General features: G+C 36.1%; 1 long non-coding RNA gene across 1 annotated transcript in view; it reads right to left on the bottom strand.

The window, feature by feature from the left end:
- LOC135217970 (uncharacterized) overlaps positions 1-27,500 on the bottom strand; it is a 403,438-nt gene that overhangs the window by 247,790 nt on the left and 128,148 nt on the right. Inside the window, exon 2 of the long non-coding RNA XR_010315251.1 lies at positions 7,160-7,251. This is a non-coding gene — a long non-coding RNA (uncharacterized LOC135217970). The remainder of the gene's footprint in view (positions 1-7,159; positions 7,252-27,500) is intronic.

Genomic DNA, 27,500 nt, shown 5'->3' with positions numbered 1-27,500 from the left:
TTATTATAGGCCGCAACTACAATAAAGTTTTATCATATAAAATACAAAAGCATACACCTGGTCTTAAAACTCACCTGATGCTGTTCACAACTTCACTCTTCGTAACAGTAGAAGAAACCACAAGAAGACATCTCTGGAGAGCTAAGGCCCTAAGGGGATTTTCGTTGTTTTCAAAGCGTTGTGTTTCGTTTCGGCGCCTTCGCCCGCCAGAAATGAAACACACGCATTGCGAAATGCGTATCTGATCGGGATAATCGTAGTATATATGATGTTTTTGGTCCTTTGAATATACAGTGGATCTTATATTCTTTGCCTGTTTCATAAAACGTAATACTGGAAATGGTAAATGTACAAGTATATTATTATATTGGTACACTAATAATTTTGTAGTTACGTGGGATGGTAGCGGATGGCAACTTCATATAGACAGATGCCAATGCGATAATAATAAAACTAATAACTTCTACAATATTGTATTTTTAATGATTTAGGAAAAAATTAAAAGCTTTTAATGTTTCATTTAGGCTTAGTCTTAACATTTAACATATTCTGTCAGAAAACATTTAAGTTATATGAATAATTATGATAAGGACTTTTACCTCAAATACGGGGCTCTCCCGTAATTTCAGGTAGGCGGTCGCATTACGGTAACTTACCCGTAAAATATAACCACAATATAAAGTAAAACGGATAGCCGCCCGTATTAGTGAAATACGGCTGGGAACCGTATATTTTTACGGTAATTTTCCGATAAAATCTACGTTTTTTTTTAACAGTGTACTAATACCTGGTCGTTAGTCATCTGCTGTGTTCTTCGGGTTTACCTCGTCACAGACCTACAATAATATTACATTTGATTACATTATTCTGATACACATACGGTTTTAAATATACTTTTGCTTTAGGGTTTCTGCTCGAAGTGTTTATTGGTTTGCTTAGCCGCTGACCCTGTTTCCGTTCGAAGTGTATTGTTTTGGTGTTTATTGTTTGGTGTTTATTGTTTTGCTTATCGCTGTTGACACTTGCTTTGTTCAGTTTGTAACAGTTCTGCGCTCCGACCCAGATATTCAATGCTCGCGATCTCTTGGGTTAAGGAATTTTCTTGTTTAGATACGGTTTTAACAATAGGCACGGATGTTTCTATATCTTTTAGTCCAATTAATGGTTCTTTGCTGTATGGTGCGGGATTGCGGGATAATGCGTCAGCTATGATATTTGCTTTCCCAGGTAGATATCTTATCTTGGCTCCAATAACCTGAATGATCATTTGTCACTGAGTTCCTTTTGGACTGTGATTAAAGCCTTTGAAAAACTCGGTAAAGGACTCATGTTCAGTAAGGACTTTATCAGGATAGCCATAGATTATGAACTTAAAATGTACTAGTGGAGTTAAAGATACCTAGCCCTTCCTTGCTTATTACTGCATATTACTTTCAGAGGGCTTTAGTTTACGTGAATAAAAAGCTATAGGGAAGAACTGTTTATCATATTACTGAAGTAGTATCCCTCTTACCCCTTGGTCTGAGGCGTCTGTTGCAATAAAAAAAAAAATTCCTTATTTAAATCATGGATTTTTAAGTTAGGTGAGCTGCATTATTCCGTTTTAAGATATCGAACGCCTGTGATGCTTTTTAGACCATAATAAATCTACGCTCTTCTTCGTAAGATCTGTTAAAGGAGACACATAAAACCTAGATAAACATGTTCGGTTTTAAAAAACTCACATTTAGATATTTTACTCTGAGATTATTTGTCTTTGTCTCTGTAGCACTAGCTCTACTTTATGTGAATGTACTTCTAAGGTATTTAGAAAAGATTACAAGATCATCCATATAGGCATGTAGGGTATCCCCTAAAAATCTCCAAACACTATATTGTAATTGGGGTGCAACCGTAAGCAGAGGCATACGTAAAAATTGATAATGTCCCCTGAGTGTGCTGAAAACGGTGTATGAGGTACAATCACTTAGGTAATGGTATCTGGTAAAGTTTTTAAGTAAGTCCAAGTTGGTGGAAAAAAAAAATTATTCTAACCTTAACAGAGATAAGATGTCGTCGGTACATGGCACTGGAAACTATCGGGAGTCGTTTTCTTGTTTAAGCGTCAGAAATCTACGCAGATACGCCAAGTCCGATCTTTTATGGCATGACGTTTGAGGGAAAAATTATATGGGCTATTTGATTTCCTAATGACTCCTATTACTAACATTTTTCAACTTCGTCATTTATCTCTATTTTGAAATTGCAGTGAGAGTCTATACGAAGGTACGTATATAGCTTTATGTTTGTCCTTAGACCGTATTTTGTGTTAAATTACATCCGTTTTTCCCAGAGATCACTCGCTAGTGGAGAAACTTCCTGGTATTCAGGTAAAAGATAAAAAAAATTTCTGCTGAATCACCTCTGCTTGGATGACTTTACGGATATTACTTTAGATAGATTATCAGAGAGATTCATCCACGACTGGGTTGGGCGTGATTAAAGTTAGCAACAATAAAAATGCGATATTTATAACTTCCAGTATCCACGATATGTATACTTTTAGGGCTTTGTTCGCGGAAATCGTTATATTTCAGTGTCGGGAAGGATTAAAATTTCATTTCCCAGCAAAGTCTTTTTACACGCACTAAGACATTCGAGGGTGCATGCTTCTCGAGATTTTGCGTGCAAAGTGCGACTGCGGTTGTGGGAGAATTCTGTTGGGTCATTTGAACAATGTTACGATTTATGAGACAAATGTATAGTTCCTTTATATAAGTTATTATTTGATTAACTGTCTCATTTTTGTTCAACGGATTTTAATATGTTTGAAGGTTTATAGGATTTTCCTTTGATAAACACGCCTTATTTTGCAGGATGTAAGATAATATTTTGTATACCCCTAGATGAATCTTACAATTACACTAGATACAGATCAATGTTTTTTATAACTATAGAGGTATCTGTAAGCGCTCGCTTATCCGGACTTCTCATTAGGGAAGTTCGAACAACAGACAGTGAGTCCGTAAATACAGGATATTACGTTTACTAAAGGAATAAACAAGATATTCTAATTTTTACTGCGCGTACAGTCGGGCTTTATCCACCACTACTTATAATAACTTACGTATAAAAAAAAACGAAACCTGCTCTGATTACTTTATACGGTCGTGTGTTTCATAGGAAAAATCCTTTTTAATTCAAAAAGATATTGGCATGTATAAACCAACTCGCTTTTCCCCACTCTGCTAGAGTCGCTTATTGTGTGGAATTTGCTATGCTTTGAACACTTCAGCAGTTTTTGACTGACCTTGACCGTTTATTTGACTAGGTGACACAGTCACCGAGTTTGCTTGTTTGATTCTGAACGGGCTACTGTTTCTATTTCTTTTGTAATAATTAGATTCTTCTCTTTATTACCATCGGCAACGTATTGTGTGTTTTTTGCATTATGTTGCTGGTTACGTATAAAGCAATGAATGACGAACTATTAGGAACTGAGCGATTACTAATAAGACAAGTTATCATTATTGCATACAATATTAACTGTTTGTACTTCATTCTTTGCTAAAATTAGCCTGATGAAAGTTTTTTACAGACATGTTATTCCTTGCAATCCAGCCATATTTTTAAAGTTAAGTTGAGTCATTGAGGTTCGATATTTTATAACTCAAAAAACTCAAGGCTAAAACTGCGATCGGGACTTGCAAAGGAGCATTTATTGTCATGACCTGAAATAGTGTTACCTAACTAATTTTATCTGATTTGTACGGGTGTTCCACTTGTTTTTGTGTGTTTTCTAATCACTACGGTGCTTAACGACCCTATCTATGCATCTGTATAAATACAGACGTCCACTGCGTAAACGCATATTCACTGTTTAATATGATTTGTTACGTAAGGGATTAATAATCACCCAAAATGATAAAATTAACATAGTATATGATTATGATATTTCAGTAGAACTTCTGGAAACAGACACTCAAAGATAAAAACTCGCAGTAGCGAAATCTCAATGATGTTGATAATTTCTGTAAAAAAGTAAGATTAAGAATGTCTCGTAACTTCAGCCACAGGAATAACGAAATTCGACCTGCAAAGGAAACACTCAAAGTTACTCCAATGAATAAAAAATTGTACTTAGCTTGCTTTTGTGGGAAGTCACGGTGTTCCGATAACAACACACGGCCTTGGTCCTCCTTCTCTATTTAGCGGATGACCTGGTTTGGCTTCAGTTTCCTCCGTGCGCGTTGTTTCGATGATTCGAGCCCTTGAAAGATCCGATGCTGCAGACGCGTTCGGTTTGTTTCTTGAAGTTATTCACTAACGATGATACTAAGTTGCTTGAAGAATCTGTTGCTTTCGTCGTCGTTGAAAAGTTCTTATTGTTTTCTGAAGTCGCTCACTAACGATGATACTAGGTTGCTTGAAGAATCTGCCGCTTCCGTCGTCGTTGACTTCTTATGATACATGATTTATTATTCTGTTTTTTCTTCGTAGACGTTGTAGAGTTGCGTCTGGTACGCTGGCCACCAATATTAGGGCTTGTGCCTTGTATGATAAGGCGCCCTATGAGGTAATGTTAGACTTGCGATAATCTATACGCTAAGTCGGTTGGTATTGCACTTCCATCTTCAATGGAGTGTCTGGGGTTTTGTAGATCACTTACGAAGTCGTATTATCTTTACGACGATGTGTTAAACTCATGGTTCGGTGAGGTTCTTGTAGAAAACACTAAGTATAAAAAATTATATATTCTTCTGAAGTTTTACATGGTGAAGATCAGATATGATTGTACAAGTCTTCTAATAACGATAGCTTGATCGCTTCTGCCAATGATGATGGCTAATCCTATTCCTCTACATGATAAAGCTTAGGTAAAGAGGTACAGGTCTTCTAATGACGATAGCTAACTCTCTTCTGCTTGTCTACCATCTCTGTTACAAGTTATGAAGGAACAGACAGTAGTTCGAACATATGAACATACTATCAGATGACATAGTTACATACGAACACACAATCAAATGAGACACGCTACAGATCACGTAGGCCGTTTGAATAATAGGTCGGGGTAGTTGTCTCAAGCAGGGAGCTTGGACTGTTTCAAAACAAATGAATGACCACAGATGACGGCATGTCAACTTAGCCTACATACTTATTGTATACGTCATCTTTAGCGTCTCTAGTCTGATCACATTCCTGCAAGCAATCTGGTTGACCTCTTTAGTTTTAGACTTTTATATATATGGACTAACATTCCATATTTTTATTATGTAAACACTTACATATATATATATATATATATATATATATATATATATATATATATATATATTATATATATAAAACGACACAGCATCGTGCATCTAGTTATCAATAGAAAGATAACAGTAATATTTTGGTGATCCTTATATTTATATGATATATAACAAAATATACATATACAAATTTCTATATATATCTATATATATATATATATATATATATATATACATATATTCTATATATATATATATATATATATATATATATTATTGTATCCGAATGTCTGTACGCTCGTTAAACTCATCTAAGTAACAAGTCCAAAAATAAATCATGAAACCGACCCAAGAAAACGATCAGAATAATGTACTTTTAAATAAATTGGTGCTCCAAAAACAGTTCTTTATTTCCATAAGGGCTGTCCTCACAGCATCAGAGGTTGGTAGTAAAATAGTAATACTAATACTTATAATGATTAATAAATTAGAAAAATGTCACTATTAATGCAAACAAAAAAAGTGCTGTACATCTCCTCTTTTCATCTACGAAAATAAGAATGGCAAACATGTATAAAGGTTTACTAGTTGTAGGTGCGTACATTAACTTATGCATTCTACACACACACACACACATACACAGATATATATATAATATATATATATATATATATATATATATATATATTCAAACTTCATCTCATTCATCTTACTTTCATTTAACTGTACACTTATAATTACAGGGCGAGTGGATCCATTAATCACATTTCATTAAGCTCATAATAATGCCGGAGGGTCGACATCCGGGTTCTCGTGTTTTTATGCTGCCTCTCTCTTTCTTCCTTCTTATTTTTTCGGTAATGATAACAATTCGCTTCCTACTCTTCTTGGTTGCAACAATAACGTTCCGAAAATTCGGTCTTTGTGGATATTCATATTATATCGCTAGGCTTTAGTACCGGTAAGAAAGCTTCAAGCCAGTCGTCGCTCGCTCAGCGATGTGCCGGAAAGGAAGGACAGATGGGGGAGGGAAGAATGGGGGCAGACTCCCTCGCTTTCATTTTGATCAACTGTATTTCAGAATAGAAATACCGTCAGGAAATTATGAAAAATGACAGGCAAAGCTCTAGTATAATTTTTCTACGTCTAATATTCAATTTAATTTTCTTATTTCTTCTCATAAGTATATCTTTTTTCTTATTTCTTCTCATAAGTATATCTTAGTTGAACCGTAGACCACTGAGCTGGTTGACATCTCTCCCAGGGCTGAACCGAAGGATTAGATATTTTAACGCTGCTAGGAACCAATTGGTTACCTAGCAACGGGACCTACAGCTTATTGTGGGATCCGAACCACATTATATCGAGAAATGAATTTCTAATCACCAGAAATAAAATCCTCTGATTCCACGTTGGCAGAACGGAGAGTCGAACTCGCGACTACCAAATCGGTAAGCGAGCACGTGACCCACTCGTCCAACGAGGAATTTTTCTTCTCATAAAATAATTCAAATTATTCTTAAACTTCTGGAGACAATTTTCTACTTATGCAAAGGTTATTTAAAAAGCAATTGTAAAGCTAGCTTCGGTAGGGGAGCACACAACCCACTCGTCCAACGAGGAACTTTTCTCCTCATAAAATCATTCAAATTATTCTTAAAGTTCAGAAAACAATTTTCTACTCATGCAAACGTTATTTAAAAAGAATTGTAAAGCTAGCTTCGGTAGGGGAGCACGCAACCCACCCGTCCAACGAGGAACTTTTCTCCTCATAAATTTATTCAAATTATTCTTAAACTTCTGGAGACAATTTTCTACTCATGCAAACGTTATTTAAAAAGCAATTGTAAAGCTAGCTGGTTTTCAGCCTGGTCAGGAAAATTAACTAAATATGATTTTTTTTTTATTTTTTTTTTTTTTACCTTCAATATAGCCGGGCTATATCATCGTCCACAGAGACGTCATCATAACAACATCAGCGCGAGGATTTCATGCACCGCTTTCGTCGCAGTGTCTGGAAATATAGAAGAGGGGGGAGATTTTAAGGTCTGACAGCTGGGGGGAAAGCAGTGGCTAAACCGGACTGTCAAGGCAGCAGTGACCTGGCAGGTGTTACAATGTCGGCTGAAGTTTATGATGATAAAGTCTCTCTCTCTCTCTCTCTCTCTCTCTCTCTCTCTCTCTCTCTCTCTATATATATATATATATATATATATATATATATATATGTGTGTGTGTGTGTGTGTGTGTGTGTGTGTGTGTGCGTGTGTATGTGTATATGTGTGTGTATATATGTATATTATGACTGGTACAAATGTTCTGTTACAACAGAATTCCATCTAATAAAAGGAATGAGCATAAAACGCCAAAATATAGAAAGTACATACTTTATTTTAGACTGCTGTCTCTATTTTCAGGTAGGTAATGATTGAGAAAAGTTACAGAAAAGGCGTTATTTATACCAAGAGATCCATCCCCAGGCACTTTTTCTCCCAGTCACATTAAACATTCGGAAGATTTTTGTCACAAATTCAGAGAAGCACATATACCACTTGACAACATAAAACTTTTAAAAACCTTGATGTAGATTCCCAATTCACTAAAGTACCAGTACAGGACGGTCTACAGTTTTTGATGGAAAAATTAGCCCCCTATTTAGATCATTTTCCACTGGCTCTTGACAAAATAATAAAAGTTAATTGAATTATGTGTATCTAATAACGTACTTTCATTCGGGTGTAGCATGGGTAGCCCTTCAAATCCCGTTTTAGCCAATCTATACATGGAATACTTTGAAACTATAGTAATAAATGCAATAAAATCCAAATGAGATATGTAGATGATATTCTAACATTTTGGGATAATAGGTGGGCCAATTTCATCGAATTCCTTTCAAAATTAAACGCATTAGTGCCCAGCATCAAGTTTAAAGTTGAATGGGAAACAGACAACAAAATTCTTTTTCTTGATGTTTTAATAATTATTAGAGACACGACAGAATAAAAATATACCATGTACAGAAAACCAAAATTTTCACATTCATACATTCACTACTTTACTTATCATGACATTTCTATCAAGATAGGCATAGCCAGCAACCTATTCTTGAGAGCCTTACGAATTTATTCCCCAGATTTCCTGGACAAGGAATTTGAACTAATTCGTAAGCAACTCTTGTCTTTAAGGTATCCTGACCATATAATTAAGAAAGCGATTCATAAAACATACATTATTTTCTACCGACCCCCTCAAGACAAGACCAGAGAGACACCCAACAATAAATAAATATCCCACACCTGGACAGGATTAAAACGGTGACCCAGACTCTCGGAAAGTCTAACTCTTTTGCCTTTACCTACCCAAATACCCCTGCCAAATCCCAAATTAACGTCCAACAAAAGGCATTCTCCATAGACACAGGAGTATATGAAACCTCATGCCTGGACTGTGACCAATCTTACATCAGTTTTACAGGAAAATCACTTCCCCATGAATTAATACAACATAAACGGTCAGTTAGGTATGGACAAAAGAGCTCAGCTATTTTTAACCATATAAATAACCATAACCACAGAATAAACTGGAATTTGTCACATATAATTTATAGCAGCATTTGATGGTACAAAAGCCAGATGATAGAGTCACCGTTGATTAAACAAGAGACATCTCAAAGAGGACCTGGGATTCAGATATCATAGATAAAATCTTCCTTCAACCAACGCTTAAGAAGATTAAAGAGAAATTATCAGCGGGGGTGACCTAGTAAAACGGCTACCAGTGGATGGATCTCTTGGTATAAATACTGCTTTTTCTGTAACTTTTCTCATTCATTACCTACCTGGAGAGAGAGACAGTTAAGTACTTACTTTCCAAATTTTGGCGTTTTTATGGGCTCCTTTTATTAGATGTGTTATATATATATATATATATATATATATATATATATAACACATCTAATAAAAGGAGCCCATATATATTATATTATAATATATATATAAACCATATATTAATAAATTATATATATATATGTATATATATATATATACATATTTTATTATATAATACAAATATATTTATATATTTATAAATAATAATAATTTAAATACATATATTTAATCTTTAATATATAATAAATATATATATATATATATATATTACATTTATTTATATATATATATATATAATATATATATATATATATATATATATATATAATATATAATATTATATATACACACACACATCCAGAATAACTCCAATATCACTCTAGCCCAAAAGTAACTTAATAAGATCCTTTTCCTATCCCTGCAAACTCGCACTGTTCCAAGATGGGGTGAGTGAAATCCATGAAACAGTCAGCGATTCCGCTCCCATCCCATACAACTGAAGAAATGTCCTGTAACTTTGACAAAGAGGGCCATTTCAAGAACTTTAGTTGACTAGCATATGCTTACATTTAAGCTCCTGGGTGCCAGGGGTTTTTGCAGCCGAGGCACTGACCTATGCCATAAAAGGTTTACACAGTCTCTCGTACTTTCTTAAGTGTAAGGGTCTTCTGGCATCTTTTTGATCGTACCCAGTTCATACTTTCTTGCTCTCAACCTCCTCCTTCCTTCTAAACATTCTAAATTGCACTGTTTACCTACCTCTCACCATCCGATCTCTCCACCTATACAAACCTTCTTCCCAAAAAATCTTGTCGCCACATTTCCCACTTTGCATTTCTACTTATTCTGCATACATTCTGTAGCATGTGTTGAGACTCGGCTAACCTCCTAATTTCACAATATTCCGTAACCTGACCTCTTTTCTCCATTAACCATCACGTGTTATATCCACTACCATTAAACGTAATGCGAAACATCAGTAAATACTACCCAATCCGTAATACATTCATAACCCATCTTATCCTACACATTTACACCTGCACCCATACCTTCTTTCACTGACAACATTATTCATTTTAATAAAAAAAATAAAAGCTATAAAGAACAAGCATGTTTTTGAAAGACAAAGATATAATAACACCCCTGTTTTTAAGACTAAATCTTGACTCATTGCTAACATACAATGAAATTCCTTAAGCCTGACGATGAGGACACTAGTCCTAATGAATCCTAAAGGAATTTCAGTGTATCTTCAGCAATACATCAAGATATACACTCAAGAGAAAGGGTCTTATTCTATGCCACTCGCCCTCCCCCGCACAAAAAAAAAAAAAAAAAAAAAAAAAAAAAAAAAAAAAAAAAAGACAAGACACCCACTTAACCACGAAACGGTAACGTAGTCTCACGCACTTCACTTTTACCATAAAAATAGCCAACTATTCCCAACGAATTAACTCATTTACGGGAACTTCCAGAAATAATGGGTATCCTAAAAAACCCTTCCAAGATGTTAAAGTCAATTAAAATACATATTTCTGTTTCCTTAAATTTTTTGGAAAATGATACCCATAAGCCACATATGGCATTGATAAAGTAGCCCAACTAGGCACTTTGCCCGTTTCCATGCATAAAACTTCCATTTACGGGACTTCGATTTCCTCTACACCTATAGCGAGACTTGCATCTCAAGTACCTGAATACATTTCCAAGAAAGACACGTAAACAAGAAATAATTATAACCAAAGGCAATACAATTTACAAAAATAGAAACAAAAATTTACAGTAGAAAATTAGCAAAATATAAAAATATATACAACTAATAACAGAAAATGGCATGTAGTAATAAAATCTGGCAAGGTAATTTATGTAAAATATTCATCTATGGTTTGCTCCTTCTGTCATTCTTGCCTTATTCTTATTAGTGATATACCCCCAAACACCTTATTTTCTACTGAACCACATGTAAATGATTCACTATCCGTTTCTTCTGTTGCATCTGGAAGATCATTTTCATCTTACTTATCACTGTCAGACTCCATAAGTATGGATTCGCTACAGAAAGCATCTTAATATGACAGAAGATAAAAGGTTCCACTCAAAGCATCAAAAGAATCATTACTTTTGAGAACTGAAAAAAAAAAATAGAAATAAGAACGTTTATGCTTAACAGAAGCCTATCTTGAAAGAATGGCACTATGGTCCTGGCTCAGTCAGTTCATTAAGAGGTACAAAAGTATGTCTTTGCAAGAAACCCTACACTGTCCACAGAATCTTGCCATCTGTGAACAACTGTATAGGAATTTAATTGCCATTACGACATCATCAATGGTAGTTGCAAACAGTATCATATCAGCAAATCCAACAGAATATGTCATTTCCGTGGCAAAAACTTCTAAATGGGCATTATCTAACAACAACCGATCCTAATTGCTAAATTTGGGAATGTAACGCCAATCACTCGAAACATTTCCCAATAAACCAAGAAATTTCTGTCAGAAAGGCACCCTTGAAGTCAGTGATTTATGACAAAACCAATTCGAGCTGTGTATTACTCTCAAACCAGAAGACAATTTTGAATCAATTATAACTGCAATAAGGTCACAGCCTCCAAGTTCTACTGCATCTTGTACCATTTCATCTCATAACCCCAGACTTTGGAATCCCCACTCCCATACGTAACTTATGGATTCTAAAATGAACCAATTTCATCAGATTTCCACGCCATTCATTTTTAGAATATACAAATCTTCCCCTTCCTCTATAATTCTTGAATCAGTTCGCCCACTATTCATGTATCGAGTTTGTCGTCCCTTGGGAAAAATGAAATTGTACATGGAACAATACATATACGTATATATATATATTATATATATATATATATATATATATATATATATATATATATATAGTTAAAATGTGTGTACATAGACGGGAGGGGTTAAGTTGCTGAACCAAACAAATGCGTTATACATTCTAGAATTCTAGTTTACACCTGAGGCCTCGATCTTTGTTAAAAGAGGCACAGGTCAGGTCTCAATTTCCAGAAATATAAGAGAAAATAAAATCTTCTAGACATATCACGTGTATAAACTCAGACAGGGTCGGCGATTTCTTTTCTTTCTTTCTTTTACGCAACCCTTTCCCGCGCATACATCAGTAATCCTTTGTATGTATACAGTGATGCACGTATGAATTAAACGTTTGTATTTGTATGTATACTTGAGTCTCGTTTCGCTTACGTCTGGCTTAATTTCTATTTGCATATCTAATTGTTGGCGGCTCAATAATTAACTTTAGCTCTTTGCTGGTTATGTTAAATGTAAGTCGGGGCCATTACCTACCATGGATAGTTAATTATGGCGTCACAATTTTTCTGAGTCCGATAAAAATAACGGGTTTTGGGCGGCTGAGAATTAAATGAACATGGCCTCATGCAAACGGAAATCTGGGATGCTCTAGAAATAGGAAATAAAACCTTAAACATGCGTGGTAATTTCGAGGTATTTCAGAGGGATGATTTTAATTAGCAATGAGAAAGAAATTAATTATGGAACGGGGCTCTGAAGGGGGGAGGGGGGAAAAGGAAGGTGGTCTCGGGTCTCTTCCTTCCACCGCCAAAGCAACGGCTTCGAAACAGTACACTCACTAATCCGTTGGCAAATGTCTGCACGAATTTCCGGTCTGAACCATGAATGGCAAATGTAAATGAATGCCACAGAGGCTAAATTAGCGTGAGTATACAATACGTTATATATACTGCGAAAAGACCTTCAAATATGCTGCGACTGATCCAAGAACTGCAATTATTCAAGGGTTAAATATGTAATATGTAAGCACGTTTGAAATGCATCAAGTAAAGGACGAGAGGATGCACCTCGGTAAGCCCACGGAGATGGATGAAAGTCCAACGCTACATTTGTTTCTATAAACAAATGTAGCGTTGGAAAATCTGATATATGGATCTCCTGTTTTTTTCTGTGATTCTTCAGTCGAGTCCCTATCCCTGATCTTTATGACAACAAGCTGATCCGTTTATCAAAATACATATAGATGGAAAGAGACAAAGAAGCAAATGGTAAGAAATAAAGAAATATAAATAAGAAAAATTAACAAATCAACAGTATGATCTTTTTTCTAAAATTTCAAACTTCCATTTTCAGTGAACAATAAAACACATTTCACACCACACACTTCAACGTGGCAAATAGAGCGTTCGTTGAATTAAGGTGGTTTACTTGTATCTAGATATTTATCTACTTTCTCGAGTAAAATTAACAAACTATCTTACGTAGCAGCGTGTTACATACCTAGCATGGTAAAGATGAACTGATTTCGAATATAAGCACTGAATCTTAATTCAACACGCAAATATACAATACAATTTATATCAATTTATATCTCTCTTTATGATTTATTGGTTATGGTCACTTTCATCCTTCTTCCAACTCGAAAGGCATAAGTTCAAATTCTGGTCAGGTGAGAAAGACTCACACAATTCTCTTTGATTGTATAGTGAATTTGCTATTATGGATTATTTGCGGAATACTATTTGAAAAGTATAAATGCAAAGTGTAAAACTGACAAGTTATCATACACAGCCACGTTACGAACCTAGTATTCAGTTATATGGTGGAGGTCGATTGATTACGATTCAAAGTAAAGAACTTGAATTCGACAATAATATGTACAGCAGTTATATCCATTTATATCCCTCTCATTAGCTTCGGGAAGTTCTATTCATAATAATTTACCATTAAGATCATACATACAATATATATATATATATATATATATATATATATATATATATATACATACATACATACATACATACATACATGCATATGGGGCCGCTCAAAAATTACCTAACGCCATAGGGGGGGAGGGGAGTACCGTGAAGTGTTATGAGTGTGACAGTGGGGGGGGGGGGTGCAGCCGTAAGTTACATGACTTTTTTTTTCTTTGCATCGTTTGAAAAGATGTAAATGCAGGACAAAAGAAACAGTAAAGATTCCACAATAGACTTTTATTAATACTGAGAATATGGTACTTATTTATTTATTATTTTTTTTGGCCATAATTACATGTTTAAAAAATATCACAAATTACACCCTTGTTTGTACTTCAACAGTTTCTACTATATGTATTACATGACATAGAGTAATATTACAAACTCATCCTTTTCTGAGCTCCGACATTCTCTGCTTCATGCATAGTATTACTTAGAAACACGTAACAAATTAAATTAATCGTCTTATAAACTTAAGCATTGTAAATCTGTGATTTCTTAATATCATAACATAAAAGTATTAAGAAAAACCTAAAGGTACTAATTTCCAGGTGTTAGGCTAGACTTTAATATATTATTGCATTAAAAAAATGAAACATGCTAAGGGGGGAGGGGTTACTAGTTGATGTTGCATAATTTTCTAGGGGGTCCTGGACATGAGTTAAGAGGCGTGACAAGGGGGTGAGGGGGTAAAAAAATGACCAGAAAAGGTTTTACATAATTTTTGAACGGTATATACATATATACGTGTATATATATATATATATATATATATATATATATATATATATATATTATCACTATATATATACTACATACACACACATATATATTTTATCCCATCACCATGGCAATTTTTACATAAATAAACATTAATCTACAAATTTCGTTTTAAATTCAAATCACTCTACTTTGAAAGCAGTGATTCGATCCCCCGGCAGCAACAACCCCTGACTTCTGTGGAGGTTGTTGCTGTTGGGAGATCGAACCACCAAGGTTCCGAAACAGTTATCTATTATAATTCCCCCTCAGTTTTACTCCCGAGGAAGAGTGAATTGGATATTTTTTATATGTTCAAATATTGAGATTTACATAGTCTAAATATACCAAATTCACTGCACACAAAGAATTTTTGTAACATTAAAAACAATGTATATTAGATGAAAATTTATGTAGTTCTGGATTTGTTGTAATGTTTTGTAAATGATTTATTGAATAAAAATTAAAGAAAAAAAATTCATTGTATTTTTGGAATAACTCCCACCTGCTTTATGTGGTGTGAAGATCATGTGGTGGGTTAATGTGGCTTTTCTTAGCAACATTCACTTCAGGGTGTGATATCCCTGCCTACACGAATTTGGGAAGAAGAGACTCTTTAACCTTGGCAGGGAACTCTTCTAGGAGGACACTCTGAAATCAAACCTGTGGGTAGAAGGGATTCTTTAGCCTTGGTAGGCAACCCTTCTAAGAGCAGGTTTCTGAATACAAACCTTGTTCTCCAACCTCAGACAGTGCCACAGCCATTGTAATGTGGCCTTCCATAGTATTGGATTGGAGTTCTCATGCCTGAGGGTACAATGAGGCATTTATCCTCCTTTTTGTTCATATTCCGGTTTTTTACGAAGTGTGTAGGATAGGTTGGTGAGAAAGCAAAAGATGCTTGGTGGATTATCAGGGAAGGGCCTTCGTCTTTACCTAATCTTTTCCTTATGAGCGTTTTATTTCTGATCCATCCCGAGTGTCCTTCCCCAGTTGCTGTGACAAACTTGGCAGATTTCTTTTGTCTTACAAGGTGTGCCGGCACAACTTTGGTGACTAGTTGCTAACAGTGCTTTTTTTCATGACGAAAGGTGACGTTTATTTATACTATAAACAGGATTTCTGTAAATAATGCACTGTAAATACTGTTGTTGTTTATGGTATAATTGCTTATTGTTCTGTTGTTTTCTTACAATGTTACTGTTGTTATGAGTTTTTTATTAGTTTTGACTCTGATTTTATGTTGTTAATCTTAATTCTTTCTGACGACATTGAGCTGAACCCTAGGCCTGTTACTCATTACAGTAAAAAAAATTTCAAAATACTTTACTCAAATATTCAGAGCTTAAGGTATAATTTTCTTGATCTCTAGAGTTGCTTTTATCTGAGACTCCTTTTAAGTAGCAACAAGTCAAAGGTCTAGTTTTCATCATCGTAAGATAAGATCCCACACACGCAAAGTATGGCTGAATACTCTAAGTTTATGTATGTGACTGTCTTCTGGTTTTGGAAAGGATTAGTATGGCTCAGTCACAGGATTCAAAAGCTTCATTTGTCATTTGTGGAGATTGTAATGCAAAGCACAGTGAGTGGCTAAATTCAAATTCCACAGATCAACATGGCCAGTCTGCTCTTGGGTTCTGTGTAACCTCCAATTTCTCCAGTTAATTGAGGAAACCACGCACATTTCTGGTAATAAATTAGACCTCATATTCACATATGTTCCAGCTATTGTGAAGTCCAGGCACCTTCTGGATGGACATATCTGTCAATCAGTATATTTCTAATTCCACTATTCCAAAAATGGTTTAGTTGAAATCCAGAGCCAATTTGGATCACATTATTGAAGCTTGTCAGGCACTTAATATCTATGATGCTATATTAGATCCTGATCCCAATAGGCAGTTAAATGAAGTGCTGAGGGCTATCTTAATTAAAAATTTCCCTATAAAGTTAATAAAATTTAGGACAAATAACTAGCCATGGTTTGATGATAAATGTAGCAGAGCCTACCATGACAAACAGACCAAATTCACCACATCGAGACAAAATCATTCAAATGAAAATTACACCATTTCTGTTGTCAAGCCATGCTGAAAATAAAACTTACCATATAGCCAAGGGAAATTACAATAATTCCTGAAGAGGAGACTTGAAGGAATTACTCAGCCTCATCTGTGGTGGACCAAATTGGCATCATCTATCTTTGGGTCATGCTTATCTTCCATTCCAACACTACTAATAGATGATGGTAGATTGGTTAATAGCCCTAGGGAAAAGGCTAAATTGCTTCATCAAGCATTTGAAAATAAGCAATCAGCTAAGGATGTCCCTCTCCCTAATACTTGTCATTCTGAACCTCTTCTTAGAAAATTTGCATTTCACTCCAGGAATGTTCGGAAAAGTCTGGATAACCTTGATAGCTGGGGTGGAGAAGACCCTGATGGTTTCTTCCCTTTGTTTAAAAAGAAAAAACAAGTTTCTAGTGCATGTCTCTTAAATTTAGTGGATTCTATCGATTTTATGTTAATGTAGTATCTTGGAAGTCACAAGCTTAGTGATTCAGTGTCTCTTCCAAGGAGTGGCAACTTACTTATAAACCTCAGAATCTTGTAGTGGGTGGATATGTTTTAGGATTACTTCAAGATTCCTTACAGGTAGGCAGCAGTGAGTTGCTGAGGACATGATCTTTAGTAAACCAAGACCTATTGTGTCTGGAGTTCCACAGGGCAGTGTTCTTGGTCCACTGTTATTTTTAGTATACAAGTGACATGGTTGTTGGCCTGAAAAACAAGATTGTTCCATCTGCTGATGATGCAACACTTGTGGGTGTAGTAAAGTCTCCCTTTTTGAGAAATGAAGCTGCCCTCAGCCTCAATCGGGACATGGACTGGATCAGGGAATTGTGCAGTCAGTGTGGTATGAGGCTGAACTCCAGTAAAACAAAGACACTATTGATTAGCAGATCTCATAGAAATTTCCCACCCCATCCTTCCCTTCAGGTGAATGGAACTTTACAGAACGAGTGTGAGGCTTTAACAATTCTAGGTGTAACCTTTGACTCATGCAAAGTTAGGTATTGTTTGTAAGGCCTCGTGTATTTATAAGTGATAAAATTAATGTAACATGTTTTTAGGTCATTTGAACTCACTTTACTAGAATACTGTTCTCCAGTGTGGATGTCTGCTTCTGCCACAGATTTATATCTTTTAGATAGAGAGGCTCGTGGTAGTAGGTTTCTGTTTCCTAAGAGTAGTAATTATGACTTGGACCATCGACAGATGGTCTTTTTTGTCATTTTTCATAAGTTGTACTACAACAGAGATCTTTCACATTCACAATTGATGCCTGATCCTTTTTATTTGCCGAGAGCAACCAGATTCGCTGAACAGCAGCACCAATATGCAGTAAATGTGCCTTGCTGTTGAACTTCTCAGTTCCAGAGGTCCTTAATTCCTCACATCACTAGACTGTGGAACAGCCTCCCGAGGAAGTCATGCAATTGGAACTCCAGAAGTTCAAGCAAAGCTGCAATACATAACTACCCTAATACTATTCTCCTTGCATTTTAATACAATTTATCTATTTGTTAATTTATTAATTTATTTTTTCATAAGTGGGGTCTCTTCTTTCTGTATTTCCCTTTACTGCACCTTACTTCTTCCTAATGTACGCCATATTCTTTCAAAGCTTGAAATTTCAAGTTAATGCCCCTTGTGGGCTTGTTCTATATGAATAGGTTTCATCATCTGAATATAATAATAATAATAATAATAATAACTACAGGCCTATCACCTGCCTACCAATAATGTGGAAGTTACTAACAGGTATCATCAGTGAAAGGCTATACAACTACCTAGAGGAGACAAACACCATCCCCTACCAAAAGAAAGGCTGCAGAAGGAAGTGTAGGGGCACAAAAGACCAGCTCCTGATAGACAAAATGGTAATGAAGAACAGTAGGAGAAGGAAAACCAACCTAAGCATGGCATGGATAGACTATAAGAAAGCCTTCGACATGATACCACACACATGGCTAATAGAATGCCTGAAAATATATGGGGCAGAGGAAAATACCATCAGCTTCCTCAAAAATACAATGCGCAACTGGAATACAATACTTACAAGCTCTGGAATAAGACTAGCAGAGGTTAATATCAGGAGAGGGATCTTCCAGGGCGACTCACTGTCCCCACTACTCTTCGTAGTAGCCATGATTCCCATGACAAAAGTACTACAGAAGATGGATGCCGGGTACCAACTCAAGAAAAGAGGCAACAAAATCAACCATCTGATGTTCATGGACGACATCAAGCTGTATGGTAAGAGCATCAAGGAAATAGATACCCTAATCCAGACTGTAAGGATTGTATCTGGGGACATCAGAATGGAGTTTGGAATAGAAAAATGCACCTTAGTCAACATACAAAAAGGCAAAGTAACGAGAACTGAAGGGATAAAGCTACCAGATGGGAGCAACATCAAACACATAGATGAGACAGGATACAAATACCTGGGAATAATGGAAGGAGGAGATATAAAACACCAAGAGATGAAGGACACGATCAGGAAAGAATATATGCAGAGACTCAAGGCGATACTCAAGTCAAAACTCAACGCCGGAAATATGATAAAAGCCATAAACACATGGGCAGTGCCAGTAATCAGATACAGTGCAGGAATAGTGGAATGGACGAAGGCAGAACTCCGCAGCATAGATCAGAAAACCAGGAAACAAATGACAATACACAAAGCACTACACCCAAGAGCAAATACGGACAGACTATACATAACACGAAAGGAAGGAGGGAGAGGACTACTAAGTATAGAGGACTGCGTCAACATTTAAAACAGAGCACTGGGGCAATATCTGAAAACCAGTGAAGACGAGTGGCTAAAGAGTGCATGGGAAGAAGGACTAATAAAAGTAGACGAAGACCCAGAAATATACAGAGACAGGAGAAAGACAGAAAGAACAGAGGACTGGCACAACAAACCAATGCACGGACAATACATGAGACAGACTAAAGAACTAGCCAGCGATGACAATTGGCAATGGCTACAGAGGGGAGAGCTAAAGAAGGAAACTGAAGGAATGATAACAGCGGCACAAGATCAGGCCCTAAGAACCAGATATGTTCAAAGTACGATAGACGGAAATAACATCTCTCCCATATGTAGGAAGTGCAATATGAAAAATGAAACCATAAACCACATAGCAAGTGAATGCCCGGCACTTGCACAGAACCAGTACAAAAAGAGGCATGATTCAGTGGCAAAAGCCCTCCACTGGAGCCTGTGCAAGAAACATCAGCTACCTTGCAGAAATAAGTGGTACGAGCACCAACCTGAGGGAGTGATAGAAAACGATCAGGCAAAGATCCTCTGGGACTATGGTATCAGAACGGATAGGGTGATACGTGCAAATAGACCAGACTTGACGTTGATTGACAAAGTGAAGAGTTGAAGAGAAAGAGAGGGAAAAATGGATAAGTAATATCAAGATCTGAAAATAGAAATAAGAAGAATATGGGATATGCCAGTGGAAATCGTACCCATAATCATAGGAGCACTAGGCACGATCCCAAGATCCCTGAAAAGGAATCTAGAAAAACTAGAGGCTGAAGTAGCTCCAGGTCTCATGCAGAAGAGTGTGATCCTAGAAACGGCACACATAGTAAGAAAAGTGATGGACTCCTAAGGAGGCAGGATGCAACCCGGAACCCCACACTATAAATACCACCCAGTCGAATTGGAGGACTGTGATAGAGCAAAAAAAAAAAAAAAAAAAAAAAAAAATAATAATAATAATAATAATAATAGTTCTGTTTTTTGATTGGGCATGGACGTGATGCTGAAAAGAAAAACAGTAACCTAGCTAATTTGTTTCCTGATATTAGGTGTTATGGAATTCTGCAATCAAAAACTGAAAAGACCGGGGTGTGAAGAACTAGGAGGTACAAAGAGTTATTGTAGCTGAGTTGGATGAGAGATGCATAGCTACTGAAGGGGTAGAGTTATAGCATCATGAAGACCTGTGGAGATGGAAGGTGTGTAAATGTGTTATGCATTCATATGGCTCAATGGAGTGAGTCAGGAGAAAAGGTTGCAATAATAAGCTTATTTGTTCCAGGAATGGAAATGAACTGCCCAGAAGAGTAAGTACTCAGGAGAATCTGAATTATCTGTGATCTGTTTAGTTCTTTTCACTCTCTTCCAATGGACTGTACTGATTTCTTGAAAAAGATGGTGATAGGGTAAGAGATGGCATACTTTGCAAATCTGTTCATTCAATTCTAGAAGAAATGAAAATGAAGAACGTTTTGGGAAAGTACTATAACAACAAACATCTTCTGCACTTTTTTCTACGTAACCTAGCCGTTTTCACTCAACACTAGGCAGGCAGCCACCTGCTTAGAATATCCGCCTAGAACAATTTGAATTAATGTATGTTTGTTTGTATGGTGTTTTTACGTTGGACATGCATCATGGCATGACAATAATAAATCTAAAAGATTTCAGTTTAAGTACCCTAACTTCACCTTGCCACCACTCTATAATTACCTGATGTGGTCCTGTCCATGTACAATGGGAGGTTCCACAGAAGGGCCTTTTCGTCCATGACCTTTTCATCCATCTTTTCTTTTACCATTTGCAAATTGGAATACATTCCTAGCATCCTGAAGTTCAAGCAAATGTCTGTTTGAAACACCCTCATTCAAAATAACTTACGATGTCAACATTGCTGAGGATAATCACAAGTTTATGTTAAGAGATGAGAACCTGCACTCACGCCTACTGCACCATATAAGAACATCACCCACCTATCAAGCGCAACTTAAAGAGATATGAAAATCTGATTTCAAGTCAAACTGCCTGCTATAACAGCAGCAGACTGTCACACTAAAGATTTTTTAATCTACACATGGAGAGGGAGATCATAACAGAATGCCGGTCACAGAACACACTGATCTTAATCTACACTATCTACAACACCTCCAACTTCTTGCTGAAGATTAAGCAAATTATGGGTTACAGAAATTAATGTGCACAGTACACCAGCCTTCCCATATCAGCACTTAATCCTAACACCATCCATCATCACAGCAAGCAGCCATTCCCCAAATTACTGTTTCTATCAAAGCAAACATTGCAGTAATGTGTACAACAAATATGCTTTCCAGGAAGTCTGTCAAAACCATTTTGGATGTCTCTGAGGAGGCCAAAAATGATGGAAAAGAAGAGGGACTCCCAATTTTATGAATATGAATAAATTTTTAACATGCATATTACTACATCAGCCATCCTTGATCTATGCCTAACGTCCTTGCCCACAGCAGCATTTATACTTAAAGGGCAATGATACTACTGTAAACCCGTACCTTCCTTGCAGCTATTCCCAGTATATCTTCATTCAATTTACAGCTACTGAGCAAGTCAGTTATGGCTGCCTTTCACTAACCACCACAACCCTGATTGGGATCACATAGAAAAGGCAATTTTGGGCACCAGGTTTATTTCCCTATACCTGAAACTGGAATGGAAGGGAGTTCCAATAGGTGGATCAACACGTACAGCCTGATATCCCCATTAACAGTGTTCTTAAGGGAACCATTTTTGATGGGAAGGTTGATACATTTAGTGAGGAATTTCTGAAGTTGCAGAAAACATTATTTAAAACCCAGAGATTTCCACTACTACTACAGGAGAAAATACTCCTCATCAAGTCTTCAGTCTGTGTTGGAGACGATTTTACATGTAATACTGATGTGACGGATGAGGTGATAGGTTAAGTCTATGTCTGTCTTTCAATAAACAGGACAACTTGATCTGTGAAACTCTTGGTCTGCTGGACCATCACAACCTGAGACTTCCCACTGACCCAGTCTGTAGTGCACCACTAAACAGAGTCAAGAATACAAAGTGTACAGCTTTGTTATAAACTATGACTTGACTTGGAAATTTAACAAACTTAGGTTGCCCTGAATGGGTGGCTTCTACAATAGGCACATTGGCTTGGTGATTTTGTGCCCTCATGAAGATTAATATGGGATAAAAGAGTTATTCTATTATTGTTTTTATATGAAACCTTTGGATCTAAAAGAAAAGTCAATTTTCCCATATCTCTGTTATTTGTCCCTTGCCTTTATCAATCGTGGTTGCTTGTTTGATAAGGTGGGAGATGAAGACTTGCTGGCATGGGACTAATAAAAATTTTGCAGTTCTTACTCATTCATTTGTAGCTACTTCAGATTAGGGTTATAGAGCACTAAGTATTCCAGGTTAGTAATTCATTAATATACTGACTTATAGTTAAGTGATCTAAGATTTTTGTTGACACAGTCCTATGTTGGCCATAGCCAGAGAAAGAGGGGTGAGGGTAAGCTCTCTCACTGATTAATTTTTTTGTACTCCAGACTTCTCTGTCATAACTGTTTAGACTACGGACGGTGCAGGTAACATCATTAATGTTAGTCCAATGCACGAACTGTCATTGCATCCAGATTTAAAGCAGCAGGAAACCAAAATTCGTTTGTCCAAACTTTAATTTATCTCAACACTATGTTCAAGGGTCTTTCAGTCAAAATTGTTAAATCTCACATTCTTCCAAATATACTCATGGACAGTTATTCATGTGACTTTTAGCAATCATTTGCGTCCGAGGTCATGAAAACCTTTGTGTGCCGATCCTCGTGAAGTATGTTCCTGCCCCTGTTAACAGTCATTGAATATTAAGTCTATTTGGTTGGCAACTCATGTCCATCTTCGTCTCATTCCTCGTAATAATTTTTAAGTCTGCAAACCACTGATGTTATGATAATTTCATTGTATCTGCTTGGCCCCAATAGGTATACACATTTACGCCCTCAGTGTTTGCTGCATAGCTCGATCCATATCGAGGAATCAAAGGGCTTCCGATTTACAGGGTTTCCCATGTTACTTAAGGCCTCCATTCTGTTATGCCGTTCGTCGTCAACGAGGCTTTCACAGAGAAGTCCCGGTGTGAAGCTTTTCACAACTTTTGAGTATTATTCTGAGCTCTGTTCCATTACTATCCTGCTATCAAGTGGTCTTGTAACACTAGTCTGGTGGCGCCCTCCCACATTTACTTTGACAATCGGTAATCCTTATATGACTCCTAAAATGCGTCCTTCTCTCTGCAGTTAAGCTCTGAATATTAAGCGGTTTTAATCAGAGATTTTACCAATGTTAGTTAATGAGTAGTCTAACTTATGTGCTGCTACAATACGGGTTATGTTACTGGAAAATTCTAAAAATACCAAACTTATTAACTAATTAAAGAAATATCTGTACATCCTGACATGGTAGTAATGAGTTACTCTACAGATATACCAGTTTTCTTTTTCGTTTTAATTTGTAAATTTTCGCATATAGGTATGTATATCCCTCCCTAATTGTTATTACCATTACATAAGAAACTTTAGGTTAAATCTTCCATCTTGTTATTCAGTGTGTAAAAGCTATCCAGAAAAAAATACTAGCAAAATACGCTACAAATAATTTAAGTGAATTGTGTTATCTTTTTTCACATAAAAAAAATTGCAACAACCCCATTAACAATGATAATCTCAATATAGCAACGGCTATTCTCACTATTCGTATTACTACTGTGCATCCTACCTTGAACGATGGACTAAAATTAGGAAAGTCCCATCAATCCCCAAAAATGTTACGTCTTCTGGCATAAAAAGTATAAACAGCTGTCTCTCTACAAGCCAAGTTATCAATCAACAATGTCTATGTTACACGATTGAAATATATATTCAATTACTGATTTACCTTCGATTCGCAAAATAGAGTAGGATTTTTTTCTGCTTCAACATACAACTCACAGACTTCTCAAAGGTCAGTTACCTCCCAGTAATAGCTGTGTGTGTGTGTCCGTGTGTGTGTGTATGATTTACATTGTAATTAACGTTCGGCTTGGAAAAAAAGGCAACTGCTAAAGCATTTTTCTTTTCCCGAAGCTTCCCAAAACCATAACACGTAGCGCTACACGTCACACTGCCACCATATACGTTGCATAATTACCTACAATTACGAGATAACTAGATCGAGCTACCAGGTAACAAGCGAACGATAACATTAAGGCCATTAGGACGATATAGGGGTGGTGGTGGCGCTGGAAGTGCAGGGATGGATGCTAAAGAAGGAGGGGGGACCTTTTCGTTGTATTAAACAAAGGGGGATGAAGCAGGTGGCCTTAACAGATCTTCTTTGGTGGTGTTTTAGTTATTAACCTTTGTGACAATGTGGAATCGAAAAACACTTCATCATCAAATCTCCACAATAAAACTAACGAATCTATCACTCACTGTCTTTCACATCACATCATAAACATACACACATGTATTGCAGATCCCGGACGATAAAGAAATGAAGCACACCTGAGGCCAGCATCTAACAGAAAGGTTCAGGAATTTGGGTATTACATCTGCTGCGAAAATTCGAAAGAAATCATGGTTAACTGATCATAAACCTATGAAAAATGAAAATGAAAAGCTACTGATCAATTCACCTCGTATATGTATATATACATATACATATACATACATAAAACAAAGAAAGGTTTCACTTGTTAAATCATAATTTTTGAGGATTTTTCTTTAACGCTTCATATCTTTTATATCAAAGCTTCTCTTCAAATACCTCTCTTCCTTAGCAAACCGTTTCTAGATCTTCCTCTCCTTCTGAGCTCTAGTACCTCAGAATTATACGAAGTTTTAAGATCCTTATCGTTGCCGAGTCTTTTCACGTGACCAAACCATCTCAAAACACTCAGGTCAATTCTTTTGGCTATACTAGCCTCTCTACCCACTTTTTCTTCATTACTCACCCAGTCAATTCTCCTAACGCTACTGAACTAGGCAAACAGCTCCATCTATAGTTCATCCTGTTTTTCCCTCCACATGCATACAACATTCACAATTCATTTCCACGAAGAAGCGTTGGCTCTGCAATATCATTATGTATTCTCATTTTGATTTCCTATGCAATAAAATTCTCTTCCCGGTCTTTTACACACATCCAGCTACCTTTCTTGCTTTACTTGTTCAGTTATTCGCCTTTTCTTTGATCATATCATACTTCATGTTCAATCCAACTTAACTATACAAATCAACAACTTCCAATTCTTCCACCATACATACTAACATGAATGGCTTCATCGTTCTGTTTTTCATTTTCCACTGATACCTTTACAAAAAAGTATGAAGAAATCAAGATGTCAAGATGACTTTTTGGCTAAATATTAAAAACATGTATAACATGAACGGATTCGCGGATTTTCATAGTATTTAATATAGGTAACCCACTAATCCAAACCTTCTACAGCAACAAAGCTAAAATAAGACTTGTATCTTAATGGCAGCTCTTTGGAGTTATTTTTCTGTACGTTCAACTTCATTATTGCTTTTATGTCTCACTTGTTACGTCCGCTTTATTGTTATAACTGTTGTATATATACTGCTGTATTTACAATGTTGTTAATTTTGTTCTTCTTATTTTTGCCTCTTCCTAGGCTGTCGTCGTTCCTCGGGTTAGTTAATAACACGTCTGTTACTATATCTAATAGCAGTGCACTAGTGGCAACAGTAATAGAAATTTTATTTCACATTCATTTCTATCATAATAGCTGCTCTCATTGTGTTGTAACTTCTTCAGTGTCTCACGAGATGTAATAAAAATTCAAAATATTAGCTATGCCCATCGAAACCATTGTACATAACGTTTTAATCATTATAATTTCTGTTATGGTTTTAGCTGTTCACACAATATCCTTCATGTATTTTGTACCGTCTCAATTGCATCTGCATTCATTATTATTATCATTATATAATATTATTCTCTAAACACAAAACAACCAAAAGCAAGACGACAGAGGAAGAGAGACACGACCACATATGTCTATATTTAGGAGACAGTAGGACTGGGCGTCGTCTGTTGACACAGCGCATGCGCCAATATTTGTAAACAAAACAAAGTCGAAGTTCTAACCCAATATAACCTTTAAGCCTCCCCCTTGGCCTCATTCTCCCCTTTGCCCATATCCCGACATCTTACTTCTCGTCGGCACCCGTGTCCTCCCTCCAAAATCCTGCTACAAATGAAGCTAATTAGAAAAGTTCAAAATACTGGAGCAGAACAGATATGTTTTGAAAGTAAACGCCAACATTTTTTTTTTTGTTCTTGGCGGAGGGTGACATCTTGTCCTAAAAGTTATCAGCTAATAATAATAAAGCAAGTATGATTAAGATATTTAAATATAGATTTTGTATGATAAAAGAAATTAAATATTCATTTAATCTCTTTCTCTTATTATAACTTACATCAGATAAGTTTTGTTTACAGAACATTTTCTCTCAACAGATCACTTTCTTTCAAGTACTTTACGATGTAAGCATTCAACTAAAAAGATTGAGAGAAGAATTTTTTTCTATTAATTCTTATTTAAAAAGGTGACATAAATCACCAATGAATTTTAAAAATCAATTCGTGGACAGTACTTTAGTTTAAAATATTTCTTTCTATTAACAACCGTACAGATATAAAACACGATTTCACAAAGGGGCAAAGATGACATAAGGAGAGAGTGAGTGAACAGAGCAAACTAAGTATTTTACAATACATTCGCTCATTCAGCTTACTAATTCTTCGCACTTACTTTTTGTGACACAACGAAATTTTCTTGCAAACCGAACTTGCCATAACAAAATTTATATACAGGAAATTCTAAATGAGAACAGTGATTTTCTTTCACTGTATCTATTTACACTTTGACGACTGACCCTTAATTCTGAAGAGCTT

The sequence above is a fragment of the Macrobrachium nipponense genome, chromosome 9 (assembly GCF_015104395.2).
Source record: "Macrobrachium nipponense isolate FS-2020 chromosome 9, ASM1510439v2, whole genome shotgun sequence".
NCBI classification, from domain to species: Eukaryota; Metazoa; Arthropoda; class Malacostraca; order Decapoda; family Palaemonidae; genus Macrobrachium; species Macrobrachium nipponense.
This window is presented reverse-complemented; position numbering and strand designations above follow the sequence as displayed.